Raw genomic sequence first — 13,979 nt, 5'->3', positions numbered from 1 at the left:
GACAGATTGTACTAGCTCCAATTCTAAACACGAGAAACTAGAATCAGGGAGGCAGAGGGCTGGGGGAAGGGAGAATCCCTTGCCTGAGATCATTCTGTGAAAAGGCGTTGGAGCCAAGAACAAAGACCAGAGCTTCTGGGTTCCAGCGTGACTCCTCCCCTACACCAACAAGAAATAGGAAAGGGGTGGTGGGGAAGGGAGTTAACATTTACAGAATGCCTACTGTGAAGGCATTTTAGACAGTCACCAGCCAGCTTCTGTCTTTAGAAAGCCTTTAAACAGCAAGACACAACTTACCATGGACTTCCCAGAACTCACAGTCTTAAAGCAGGCACAGAAGTTTACTCTCTGGACCCAGAAGGAAACACAATAAAAATGGTACCCGTGCAAACTCCCTTACCGCGTATCCGGGGAGTCTTCTTTTTCCTGGGGATCCTATTCACTGCAGAGACTTGTTTGTGGAACGCAATGCTGGTGTCTCAAGGTGACCTTTCCTCTAGTGATACCTGAAGAAGGTATCGTCTGGGAAAGTAAGGGTTAACCTGGGAGTCAGGGCCTGCTGCCAACCAGAAGGTTTAGAGCAGTATTTTTGGCCACTTTGATATTCTGGCCTTCTCTCTGTCTTCCCAGATCAGCTCTTCTCTGCATCCCTGGATCTTAATCTCGGTGTTCCTCACTTTGGCCAGGTAACCTGACCCTGGTCCTCAATTGCTTATGGGATAGAGTTGGGAACTTCAGGGACAGCAGTCAAGGTGTGGAATAGCCACCACGGGGAATGCGACCCAAGACCAACTGATAAGCCGCATTGTTCTTCTAGCTCTCTCAGGATCTCCCGTTTTTCAGGGACTGATGGGTCAGGCAGGATCAATTTCACACATCCCCCACTCCCCATTAGCAGAGAGAACGCGCCAGACCAGTGGATCAAAGCGAGCCCACTTCCCAGCGGGATGAATGTCACCTCACCATTCTGGGCCCTCTCCCAGGTGGGCAAGATCTAAGACAACGCTCTGAGTTTGCTGTGTTTCCTCTTTCATACCAGCTCTGACCAAAGAGGGGCATTGGCAGTTAGTTATGTCTACCACCTCTCAGCTCAGCTGATGACTTCGATTGGAATCAAAGGTGGGGAAGTTCATGGCATAGAAAATGAAAAGGCATCCTGTGAGCAAAGCCATTCTGCCTGAGAGACGCATGAATCTTTATCCAGGTGCCAACCTTTTCATCCCACGGAAGATCGGAGGTGGTTGTCATTTCATTCACAGGTAAAAGCAGGGAGTTGTGTACGGTAGGGCTCTGCAATTTTCCAGTGACTCAGCCTGCGTGCCCTTTTGGGAGAGATCTCAAAGAGAGGGTGAAGCATAAGGGCTTGCTTTCCCAAGGTTCAAGTGGTGTTAGTCGCTGGGGCTTGTTTTAGAAGGCAGGTGTCAGGAGTTGAGTGAATCCGACTACTTGGGTCCAGGATATTTGTATCACTGGTCCCTGAGAGACCCCTCTCTTGGATTTATTTACTTCCTTATTCCTTTGTTTTTCTTTAGATTTTATTTATTTATTAGAAAGGGCACAAGTAAGCAGAGCAGCAGGCAGAGGGAGAGGGAGAAAGAGGGTCCCCACTGAGCAGGGAGCCCAACGACGTGGGGCTCGATCCCAGGACCCTGGGATCGTGACCTGAGCCGAAGGCAGATGCTTAACCAACTGAACCACCCAGGCGCCCTTTCCTTATTCCTTTTACTCCCCATCCTGCCATTCCATTCCCCTCTCTCACACACAATGATTTTTGTGTCTATATTCATCCTTTTGTTTGCATGTTTGCATACAAACAGTATTTGTTTGCAGTATGTTTTAATTTATGTAAATATTCTATCTCCTTGTTTCCTACCTTTTTTTCCACTGTTTCTCCCCCTCTTCTTTCCACTGCCTTAAGCATCCATTTGCTGTGTGTACAACTAACTGAGCATTTGCTTCAGTCTTCCTGCCTAGTACTCCCCGGTGTACTAGATTCACTAGATTTTATTTCTCGATCCCACTGCTGGAAACTCAGATGGCCCCCAAGTCCCACCACAAGTAACTGTGCACAAAACATGTGTACACATATCTCTGAACTCAGAGTTGTCTGAGGGTTTCTTGGGATGTATACCGAGTAGAGGAATTGCTAGTAGGCTACACGGAAAAGGTGACTCATAACGCCAGATCATCCCCCCAGAAGGTTTGCCAATACACTTCTCTGATGTCTATCTTCCCAGCAACCACGTGTAAGGGCTACTGTGTCCCACGTCTCTGCCAACACTTGGTGTGACCCTTCTTTCTACATTTTGCTAAGATAAAAGGCAGACAGTGATATCTCTTTGTTGTTTTAATTTGCATTTTTCATACTTAATGTAATAAACCTGCTGCTCACAACTCTTCATCTCAGAATCTGCTTCCCGGGAAAATTGACCTACACCTACTTGTCTACTTTTTGGAGTTCTTTCTTCTGTATGATGTTTGTTTATATCCTTTCCCCACTTTTTCCATGGCAGTCAGAAATGCTTGAGATCCTTGCATATTCTTCGTACGAACCCCTTGTTGGTTTTAAGTGTTACGGATCTCTCTTCCTAGTTCATCATCAGTCTGTTAACGTTGTCCAAGGGGTCTTTCTAATCATAGAAAGCCTTAAGTTTGATGTGATCAAGTTTACAGAATTTTGCATTATGGTTTATGTTCTTGAAATTTTGTTTTAGAAGAGCTTCCCCGAATCACAAAGATATTCCCCTTCACTTAATTCTACCTACTTTAGTTCTGCTGTTTTTCTTGAACTTTTTATACTCTGATCTTTAAACTCTCGAGAGCCCTCTTTGTGTGTGATTAGTAGAGATCCAGTTTTGTTTTGTTTCCTCCGCATAGTAAGTCAGTCTCCCAAACGCCATTGACTAAAATGCTCTACCATCCCCCCCCGCACTGATTTGTGGTGCCACCGTCCTTCTGTATTAAGTTCTGACACATACAAGGGTATATCTGAGCTCTCTCTTCTGTTTTGTTGGTTTATTTGTATGTTTTTTCAATTACTGTTTTCATCATGTTGGCTTTATAATATGTCTTAGTATCAGAGAGGGTAGGAGCCCCTCTTCTCTCTCCTTTTTAAAAGTTGACTTAGCTGTGCTTCTGTGTCTAAACTGAGTGTCTTTCTCTGTTCTGTATCACCATAATTGGGAGCATAAATTTAGTTCAAGTGTTTTGGTTGAGCTGGGAGCAGTGCGCCTGCCAGCCAGCATGCCAGAATGATGACTTGTGTCATCAGCAGGGCACACAGAGGCACAGGGGAGAAACTTCAGGAAGAAGTCAAGCCAAGAGATGATATCGGACCTGCACTGGACACTAGAAAGTCCTGACAATTCTCTGCAAAGGGGAATCCAATCCGATCCAAGAGAAACAGTCAAAGGCACACAGGTCTTAATGAGCCTGGGATCCTAATCAGAGGCAGTAATGAATGATATTAACAGTACAGTCTTGCCAAGGAGAAAACCCTATCTGCATCCTTGGTTGCTTGGCCCATGCCTCTGAGGGTTACAAGGGCCTGTCAAAAGGTTAGCTCATTGCTACCTTGCCTCCCTGCTGCTTCTGCAGCTCTTCCAGTGTACTTTTCCCCAAACTGCAGCTTTCAGGCATGTAGCATTTTTGTTTTGTGATAATTAGGAGACTGTGAGCAGACCATGGTTAGTCATCCGTGGTGTGAAGATGACGGGTGCTCCAGCTCTGGAGGTGCTTACGAGTTCAGACACGTCAGGCTATAGTTAAAGACAGAAGCTGATGAGGGAAAATGAGGTGACTGATTCATCATCAAAACCTTGAAAACCAAGTTCAAGGAGAGGGCCAAGGCTTTCCAAATGTAGACTCTGCTCTGTGGTGGTGCTGAGGCTTCACCTGGGCATGGGCTATGCTATTAACTTCCATTTTCTCCTCACCAAGGACTGTAAGGCCAGGAGAATCAGCTCTGTTTGGTTTAGTCTGAACAGCTGACTTAGCACTGACCCAATTCTGCTAAATCCGTTCTGGGTGTTTGTGTTTCCCCACCCCCTTACCCTCGTGATGTTCTCATCCTCTGATGCTGTATGATGCTCATGTCCCTTCCCTTTTTCAGAGCTCTTCTAAGTTCATAGTTTTTGAGAACAGACATTTTCAAGTGATTTGTATGAATGGTGTTTCTTCCCCCGAGTGGTTCTACAAAATGCCCGTGTTGGCTGCATGTGTTGACCTCCATATGTGTGATGTAATAGACGAGTCGGACTGCTTGGCCCCATGGTTTGCTCTGTGTGTGTCCCTGTCCTGTACCCATGCTGGATCCCACACTGTGTGGGGGTGGGGAGCCCTACATCATCTGCTCCCTTTGGAGAAGGGTCACATCCTGATTGGGGACGGACCTGGCAGTGCCCTCATTTGACCTGTGTAGCAATTCTGAACCCCAGAAGACTGCAATTCAGTGCCTTTAGTGCTTTGCTTCTCTGCACCTGGGGAAGAGAGCAAAGGCCTTAATCTCTCCTCTTCATTCACCCCTCTTTCTTTTGCTCTGGGTATATGTTGAGAGCTCAAGGAAGTCCATTAACCACCCTTCTCTTTCCTTTAAGTCTTCTTTAAATGCAATGGTCAGTATTCAGAACCTCTACAGGCTGCGTCAGAGGCTAGCACTGTGTCTTGAACAAATTCAGGCTTGGCTGAAGAACTTTTAGTGGACTTTTGGGGTCCTTACTCTGAGGGATATAGGAAGGCTTTATCCAATGTTAGCCTACCTGGAGTGATAGAAGGTAGGAAAGGGATTGGGGATGGGCTTCCTTTCTCAGAATCAGTGAGGGAAGGAAGCAGGCTAGGTTGTGTTTTAAGAGACCTAGTGTGATTGTCTAGGAAGAATCCATTCAGAAGCCCTGGGACCCAGCACACAGGTAGGTAAAATATTCACAAAAAGAGACATCTCAATGGTGGGGATCAACTTGTTGACTAACCCCGTGGAAAATTAGGTCATCCATTCCCCATCTCCACTCTCTTCCCCCCCATCAGTCCCAGCTTTTCAGGAGGAAAGAAGGATTGCAGTCCAGCCCTTGGTCTGGCCACTGGACAGGACGCTGGGCTGCCTGAGGGTTGTTCAAAGTCTGCTCTAGTGCCAATCAGATGCTGATCAGATGTGGCAGGAGGACAATGACCTCGTTTGGGGCTTTGAGGATCCAGGAATGTTCCTCTACCTCTAAAGACTCTGCCTGTCCATGTGTCTTATCAAAACTAGAGAATCTACGGCCCAACTCTAGAGGGCTGTGAGTTCACCAAATACTTAGGCTGAGATGCTTCTCACAAAAAGAGCAACTGCATCCCACAAATTGGCTTTCCCATATTTGGTCTTCTCCCAGGGTTATTAAATATAACTTTTCATATGTTGCAGCCTTCATGTAGCAGACCATGTGGCCAACAGACTTGTTGGTATGAGCTCTAAATTTGGCCTAGCGGTCCCTGAGGGGATCTGTGAAAGTTAGGCTGTACTAAACGGCTCTGAAAAGAGTGGCATGTGGGTGAAAACAGGTGGGCAAAGGCGGCGATGGACCCAAGTAGGTATGTATCAGGATCCTCCCTCTCGCCCACCGTTTCTGCTCCTTGGGCCACCGCTTTCTCCCTTCAGCTTCCGAGCAGCTCAGTTCAGCTCTTGTCAACCTGGCCAGACCAAATGCAACCAGGAAGAGCCATTTTTCCAGGAATGGCACTTGGGAGCCACTTTGCTATGTCTTCTTGTGAGCTATGGATGCCGAGAAGCGAGCGAGGAAAGGTACTTCTGCTCCCTTGTGATTCAGGGGCTCTGATTTTCGCTTGAGAAAGCGGGGGAAAGAGACCTCAGGACAAGGAATCCATGATCATGCACAGAAGGATTGCAGATAGTAAACTATCCACAGAAAGATGCACAGGCTGGCTGAAAAAGGAAAGAAATGCGAAGATAGAAACAAGCCTCCGGCTCCACTACACATGTGCTAAACTGGTGTCCCCCTGACTCTAAATTTTCAACCCAGGCCAGCCCACCGCACACCCAAGGACAAGTGGCCGTAAAAAGTGCGTCTCATTCACTCTGTCTCACATGGAGCATTTGTCCTAGCTTCTGCGCAGTTCTGCTTCTTGGCTTCATCTTGCAAATCCTCTCCCTTGACTCCTATCCTATACCCTGACTGTCTCAGTCTCCCCAGTTTGACAGCGCAAAGGTGACTACAAGTGACCAAACTCAGTGACAGCACAGTTCCGTGCTGGGGAAAATGGCACATTTAAATGGAGTTGGAGACCCTAGAAATCAGTTGCGTTTTTCTGGAGAGTGATCTGGCAATAGCTAGAGCTGGGTCCTAGCCATGATCCATTCATTCCATCCAGGGAAGCACATCTGGAACAAATAAACACAAAGGGATAAAAGAACTATTGGTACGAAAATAACCAGGTTGATGTTATTAATACTAATGAACTAGAAATGATATAAACATTCACCTTGAGGCAAATTATGATGTACCCACATAATGGACACAGTATTACAATTAAAAGTGACAAACATGAGGACCTTTGACACACAAAAAGTCTGCATTTGAAATAATATGAGAGAAAAAAACACACTGAGAAGTGTGTCCTCACACTGATGGTATAACATGAAAACTTGATAAGCATTAGAAGGGAATGAACAAAAACATGAGCACATAACATGCAATGGGTTTTTGCCTCTGGAAAAGCTGTGTAAGTTCACTAAAAAAAGTGTGCCCTAAATAAAATGGAAGGTGGGAGGACAAGACGGCCTTTGGGTAGGTGTTCCCAGGCTGGTGTGGGGGAGGGCCGTGGCTCCTTTGCCTGGAGGTTTCTTTTTTGTCCCAGATGTTCTCAGCTCAAGGAGAGGACAGGAGCTTTTCTAAGATCTCTCTCCTCGGTGGCACTGCCTTCCACCCTCTGCTTCTGCCACCCAACAGTTTGGTCAGCAGAAAATCCTGGGCTTCCTTTTCCCTCTCCTAACTCATTTTGCAAAAATCAACCCAAGCCAGGGCACGTGGGTGGCTCAGTCGGTTAAGCGGCTGCCTTGGGCTCAGGTCATGATCTCAGGGTCCTGGGATCGAGCCCCGCGTCGGGCTCCCTGCTCAGCGGGGAGTCTGCTTCTCCCTCTGCCTCTGCCTGCCGCTCACCCCTTCCTTGTGCTCTCTCTCTGTCAAATAAATAAATAAAATCTTAAAAAAAAAAAAAATCAACCCAAGCCAAGAGCCCACTGGAAAACACTTGGAGGATGTTTGTCTGTAGCAGTGGGTAGTTGAAATGGCCCCAAACCAGAGGTCAGAGGTTTAGCTCTAGCTTTGCCACCGCCTTGCTGGGTAGCCGTGGGTGAGTCATTCTAGATGTGGGCAGGTCGGGGCCATGGTTTCTTCACCTGGAAAATGGAAATGTTGAACCAGGTGATTTCTAAAGTCCTTGAATTTCTGACATTTCCATGGCTCTATCTTTATTGACCCAGGACTAGGAAAAGAGTCCTGAAAAGGAATTCACATCACTCTGAGGCTGAGCATCAACTCTGTTACCCAAAGCCAGCTTTCTAGAAACACTGGAGGCCAGGGTCCCTCTCACTGTAGGTGCAAGGGCCCATCAAAGATTAAAAGAAAAAAAAGACATTTCGCATGTTTTGGTCCTTTATCGATTAATAACATTCCAATGTTTCTTAAAAGGGTTAAGGGCCTGATTCCAGCAAAAAGCAGTTCTCCTGTTAAAGAAGACCAGAAGAGCCGCACTTGACCTCAAGTTCCCAGACCGAGACACTGACCAGCTCTGAAACAGCGGATGGGGTGGCCGTGATCAGAGTTTGGTGTCAAACTGTTCCTCTCACTGTGCCTGCCCAGAGAACCAGGCAAGCCGGACAGGAGTGGAGTCACAGAAGCTTCAGCCAACTGGAGAAAGAGCACTTGAAACAAGTCAGAATTCTTCCAGGTACACTGTGATCAAGAAGAAAAAGGTTGGTGAGAGGGGGTTAGAAACTAAGGAAAAGCGGCTGGCTGTGGCACGCAGGGAAGGCCCCCATGGCCACTTCAGTCCCCACATCTAATGAGCCCATCTGTCTTTCTGCAGCGCAAAGTGGCTGATGTGGGGCCGACAAAGGAATGGGAAGAGGGGAAAGCTTTTGTCTGCTGTTGACAGAGAGGATGGATGGCCTCTTGGCTGCTTCAGTGGCTGGGCTGCAATGAAAGAGTAGGTAAAGCTCTTCTCACTAAGAAGAAGGGCCCTGGGGCCCAGGAGTGTCCTGCCTATGGCAAAGATCTTATAGGAACAATAAACAGAGCATATTTTTACAACATGGAGCTGTATGAATTAGTTTTTTTTTTTTTTTAAAGATTTTACTTATTTATTTGAGAGAGAGAGAGAGAAACAGCATGAGAGGGGAAAGGGTCAGAGGGAGAAGCAGGCTCCCCACTGAGCCGGGAGCCCGACGTGGGACTCAATCCCAGGACTCCGGGATCATGACCTGAGCCGAAGGCAGTCGCTTAACCAACTGAGCCACCCAGGCGCCCTGTATGAATTAGTTTTTACTAAGTAACAAATCATCCCCCAAAGTGGCTTAAAACAGCAACCATTGATTTGGGTCATAGTTCTGTGGCTGGCTGGGCAGCCGTGGTCTGGGTCAGCTTGGCCTAGCTCCACTCTTGTGCGTCTGTGGTCAGCTGGGGAGTCGGCTGGCAGGTGAATGATTGAGAACCGCCCCTATCCATGTCTGGCGGCTAACAGGCTGTTAGTAAGAGTTATGGAGCAACTGGGCCACATGCTTGTCATCAGCCAGCAGGCTAACATGGGTTTGTTTATGTGGCAGCAAATTTCCAAGAGCAGCAAGAGAGGAAGCTGCAAAGCCCCTTTAGGCCTATGCTTGAAACCTGTACATTGTCATTTCCAGAGCATTCTATTGATCAAAGCAAGACACAAGGCCAGCTAGAGTTACCAACTGTCCCAGTTTGCCTGAGACTGAGGGGTTTCCCAGGACACGGGAGTCCTAGTACAAAAACTTGGGAAGTTCTAGACAAACTAGGACAGTTGGTCACTCTAACAGTCAGCCCAGATTCAAAGAATGGGGAACTTGCCCGGACATTACTCCAAAGAAGATATACAAACGGCTAGTGAACACATTGAAAGATATGTACTAATCCTTAGAAAAATACAAATCAAGCCACAATAAAATACCACTTCATACCCATCAGGATAGCTATTATCCAAGAAACACAGAATAAGAGGTGTTGCAGAGGATGTGGAAAGATCGGAACTTTGGTGCACTGCTGGTGGGAATGTAGAATGCGGCAGCCACTGTTGAAAATAGCATGGTGAGTGATCAAAAAAATGAAACATAAAATTGCCATATGATCCAGCAATTCCAGTTCTGGGTATATACCCAAAAGAATTGAGAGCAGGGGCTCAAATAGATATTTGCACACCCATGTTCACAGCAGCATTATTTACAATAGCCGACAGGTGAAAGTAGCCCAAGTACCTAACGTATAACCCAAGTATGAATGAATCAACAAAATGTGGCACATACATACAGTTGACCATTATTCAGTCTTATAAAGGAAGGCAGTTCGACCAAGTCGTAGCGTGTGTAACACACACTACGACTTGGTCAAACCTTGAAGACATTATGCTCAGTGAAACAAGCCAGGCACAGCCTGACACCTACTGTATGATTCCACTTACACTTGGTACCGGCAGGAGTCAAATGCATGGGGATACAAAGTAGAGTGGTGGTTGTCAGGCGCCGGGGGGAGGAGGGAAGGAGATAGTGTTTAATGACTATAGCATTTCAGTTGGGGAAGATGAGAAAGTTCTGGAGATGGATGGTGGTGATGGTCACACAATGTGAATGTACGTCATGCCACAGCGCTGTGCATTTAAAAATGCTTAAAACAGGGCGCCTGGGTGGCTCAGATGGTTAAGCGTCTGCCTTTGGCTCAGGTCATGATCCCGGGGTCCTGGGATCGAACCCCGCATTGGGCTCCCTGCTCCTTGGGGAGCCTGCTTCTCCCTCTGCCTCTCTCCTCTCTCTCTCTCTCTCTCTCTGTCTCTCATGAATAAATAAATAAAATCTTTAAAAAAATAAAAAAATAAAAATGCTTAAAATAGCGAATTTTATGTTAAGCGTATCTTACCACAATAAAAAGAAAAAAGGCACAGGGAAATGAGCTCCCCTAGAAATGAGAGGAACTATAAACTCTTGTGGCCATTTTTTGCCATCTGCCACAGGGGTGAGCAGGAATATAAATCGAATAAGGCTGAGCTCCTGCAGTCGATCATAGTTTTTGAGGAAGTATGCTGGGAGACGGCAAGCAACAGCCAAATGTTGGCTATTTTGATACTCTTCCCTTTGGGAGCCAGTTGTGACTTGTGGTTATTCATTTGGGTAGGAAAAAAGAGGGAATGAAAGTAGATACATGTTGACGAGCGAATGGGGCGGTGAGGACGTGTGATAAGACTTGGGGACTGACCAGAAGAGTCAAATAAAATCAAAATACAACAGAGCCCTGAAGAAGTTGCTCACCTGTTTAGAGGGGTCCCTTTTCCTGCATCCTCAATGCCCCTGGCAAACCGTGGCAGACAGAGCAGGCTTTCAATAAGGACACATCCGAGGTATCCGAGGAGCAGGGCTCAGGGCAGGCTGGCTCACGTGCGGCTTCCCCCTCCTTGCCCCTCTCTGTCTGGTGTTCATGGGAGTCTGTGCTTACGGGAAACTCTGAGTGTGCCTGATCCTCCGGTCTGGTGGTGGCAGCAGCAGACAGCAGGAAGGAGTGAGGAAAGGCGGTAGTGCGTGTGGGGGGCCAGGCGGGATGGGAGCAGAGGAGCCAAAGGAAGCCATGAAGCAGACGACCATGAGAAACAAGCGGACTCCCAAGAATGCTGTGGCTGGAAGGGACTTGGAGAGCATCTCGTCTACTCCCCCCATCGGTGGATGAGGAAAACGAATCCAGAAAGCTTCAGAGACTTGTCCAGGGCCGCCCACCCAGGTAAGCGGGAAGTGTCACAGCTGGTAGTTGGGAGCCCGTGTTCTTGTTTCTACACTGGAGCTCCATCCTCTGCCTCCAGTGGCTTCTAATTTCTCACTGAATCTTCTCCATGTTAGTCATCAGATGAGGGAGTGGTAAAGCCCCATCACACGGTGTCTTTACTGCCCCAGATGTGATCTACGGCAGGGGAACCAGGCCCTCTGGTACACACCCACACCCACCCACCCACCCACACACACACACACGTACGTCTTCTAGCTCCATTGGCCATGCAATGTCTGGTACAGCAGTGTACCTGCCTTCTTATCGGCTTTTTAATCAAGGTCTTCTGCTATATTTCCCAGTCAAGCTCCCCACTCCAGTCCATGGGGAGAAGTTATTTTTAGGTGTTACAGAAAGTACAGTGCAGACCAATTCTTTCTTCTCAGCTCAGTGACTAAGATTTAGCTTGCTCTGGGTTTGTTGCTTAACACTTAAAGGTCAACGATGGGTGGGCATAGCTTGTCTCGGGAGGCTGAAGTGCTGGGTGATTAAGTAGGGCTGATGCCATAACCCGCTTCTTCTTCTTCTTTTTTTTCTTTCAGGGAGGAAAACTTCTTGGAAAAACCCCAATTGAGAAGCATCTGGTGAATTAATTTATTGATCTAATTCCCTTTTCCAGCTGGGAAGGTTTCAACAATTAGTAAAAGCCTGTAACAAGCCCACTGCTCTCTGCAATGTCCAGTACTCACTGTGGTGCCCTGGGAAACCCAAGATGTGCATCTACACACGTTGATGAGGGACCTACTATGGACAAGTTACTGGAGTCTTTTCAAGAGGGGACAGGTACAGTGCCTGCCCTGGGGGAGCTCACAATCTGGTGGCAGGGAAATAAGGCAAGGACCCAACTCAAGACAAGTGGACAAGGTAAGGGCTCAGGGGGCACCAAGCGCCCAGTATCTGAAACACAAGTAGTGGAGAGAACCAGAGAGGAAATGATCTGGAAATGTCAGCTTGGCCACCACCCTCCTTTCCCTAATGCTTGTCTGTCGGGGCGGTGCCAGAGAAAGGATCCAAGGCTACCTTGAAAGATCAGGTCAGGCCAAGTGGGGAGGGACAAGCCAAGAAGCTGGGAGATGAAGCTGTGGGCTAAAAGTTAGAAAGGCAGGGAGAGGGCAGCAGCAGAGCAGGAAGCCAAGAATTAAGTGGGGGTGGAACACTATATTAGTAGGGTGCAGATTTAGCTACATGGGACAGAGACCCAGAGCAACTGGTTTATTTAAACAAAATAGAAGCGTGTTTCTCAAGTAAACCCTGAGCTGATAAAATGGTTCCACTCAGTGAATCGTCAGGGGCACAGGCTTCCTTTCTTGCTCCATCATCTCTGGGTTGTCCTCATTTGTGTGGTTCAACATGGCTCACCACCACATCCACACTCCAACCAATGGATGGGGGGAAAGGAATCATGGCCAGGAAGCCTCCTTCCCTTTAAACGCAAAGAGATCGCGCTTGCCATTTCCACTCACATCCCATTGGCCAGAATGTGGTCACATGGCAATGCCTAGCTAAAAGGAGAAGGGGGTAGTCATCTTTATTGTGGGCAACCAAGTGGTCTGCTAAAGTTTCTACTGCCACGGAAGAAGGGAACAGGTACTGGAGGACACCAAGCACTCTCTCCCACAGAGACGTGGGCTCTAAACTGAGTTTACCCCTCCCCAAGAAGAGTTGGACCTCCCTGATTTCACATAAGCAGGTGCTCTGTCGCACTCTGCTCCAGGAAGCCCGAGAGCCTTGCCTTCTCTCCTCATTTAGTAGGTGAGATGGCTCTGCCCTCTAAAGTCCCACAGAGGCAGCCTCCCTGTCTTCCTGAACCCTGGGCACAGATGCTTAACCTGATGCTCTGGTTCCCAGTCGGCATCTCTATGGGGATGGGAAACGAGAATGGGAGCCAGCCTGGCATCATTCTGCGTACGTAATAGAGCCGGAAGAGTTGTGAAACCCAGGAGGCTCTGCAAGGCTGTTCTGCAGTAAATACTTGTTATAAAAATAAACCCATCTTGCTATCCAGAAACAATGAGCAATACCCTAGGGTTGCCAGCATGAGCAGTACTCAGACGTCTCTGGGCACATGGCTGCAGGATGCGGGCCGGCCCACGGCGGCACGCCCAAGCACAGCGCTCTCCCGCACAGCCTTCTGCATCTCACTACGGACTCAGACCTCCTTCAGGTTTTCAACGGATGAAGGGTTAGGACTGCCGCAGGTAGAGAAAAGTGTAAAGTCCTACCTTCAAGTCAAAACCAAAACCAAACAGTGATTGGCAGGGTAGGGGACAAGGAGCTTGACGGCAGCTGGGGTACCAAAAAGATCGAAGGGTTTTCGTGGACCCTGCCTTTGAAGGGAGCCAATGGTTGGGAGTTAGCATGAAAATGATAATGTGGAGCCAGTGGAGTATCGAGGACAAAGGGGGTTGTTAGTCCTGTTTCGGATCAGAGCAACCTATGAGATACATTCAGGAAGAAGGCTCCAGAATGGTAGGAAAACTCAACGCTATGGAGATGAGAGAACTGAAACCCTGCAGCCTGGCGGAGCCCCAGATGGACACATGACCATCTTCACATACCTGAAGGGTTGTCATGGAGATGAGGGAACTTGTTATGTGTGGGCTCCAAGGGGAAGTTATAGCCTGGCCAATTCTGCTTCAGAATAGAATTAGAATTGTCTAGAAATGGAATGCTCTCTCTCTCATGAGAGAATGAGTTCTCCATTCCTGGGGTTTGAAAAAGGCTGGGTGGGGTGCCTGGCTGGCTCAGTCGTTAAGCATCTGCCTTCGGCTCGGGTCATGATCCCAGGGTCCTGGGATCGAGCCCCGCATCGGGCTCCCTGCTCAGCGGGAAGCCTGCTTCTCCCTCTCCCACTCCCCCTGCTTGTGTTCCCTCTCTTGCGGTCTCTGTCAAAAAGTAAATAAAATCTTTTTTAAAAAATTAAAAAAGCCTGGGTAAATCTGTATG

At 47.8% G+C, this 13,979-nt stretch overlaps 1 long non-coding RNA gene across 1 annotated transcript; it reads right to left on the bottom strand.

The window, feature by feature from the left end:
- Nucleotides 1-5,810: 5,810 nt before the first annotated feature.
- On the bottom strand, nt 5,811-13,742 carry LOC141374522 (uncharacterized). Its single transcript, XR_012381468.1, has 3 exons — nt 10,529-13,742; nt 7,778-7,946; nt 5,811-6,373 (listed from the first exon to the last, which is right to left on the bottom strand). It is a non-coding gene; the product is annotated as an uncharacterized lncRNA (long non-coding RNA).
- Between the last annotated feature and the right edge of the window lie 237 nt (nt 13,743-13,979).

This window comes from Callorhinus ursinus, unplaced genomic scaffold (genome assembly GCF_003265705.2).
Source record: "Callorhinus ursinus isolate GAN/ISIS: 27379988/994484 unplaced genomic scaffold, GSC_fseal_2.0 scaffold1, whole genome shotgun sequence".
Classification (NCBI taxonomy): domain Eukaryota; kingdom Metazoa; phylum Chordata; class Mammalia; order Carnivora; family Otariidae; genus Callorhinus; species Callorhinus ursinus.
The sequence above is the reverse complement of the archived record's forward strand: the minus strand, read 5'-3'. Positions and strand labels throughout refer to the sequence as shown.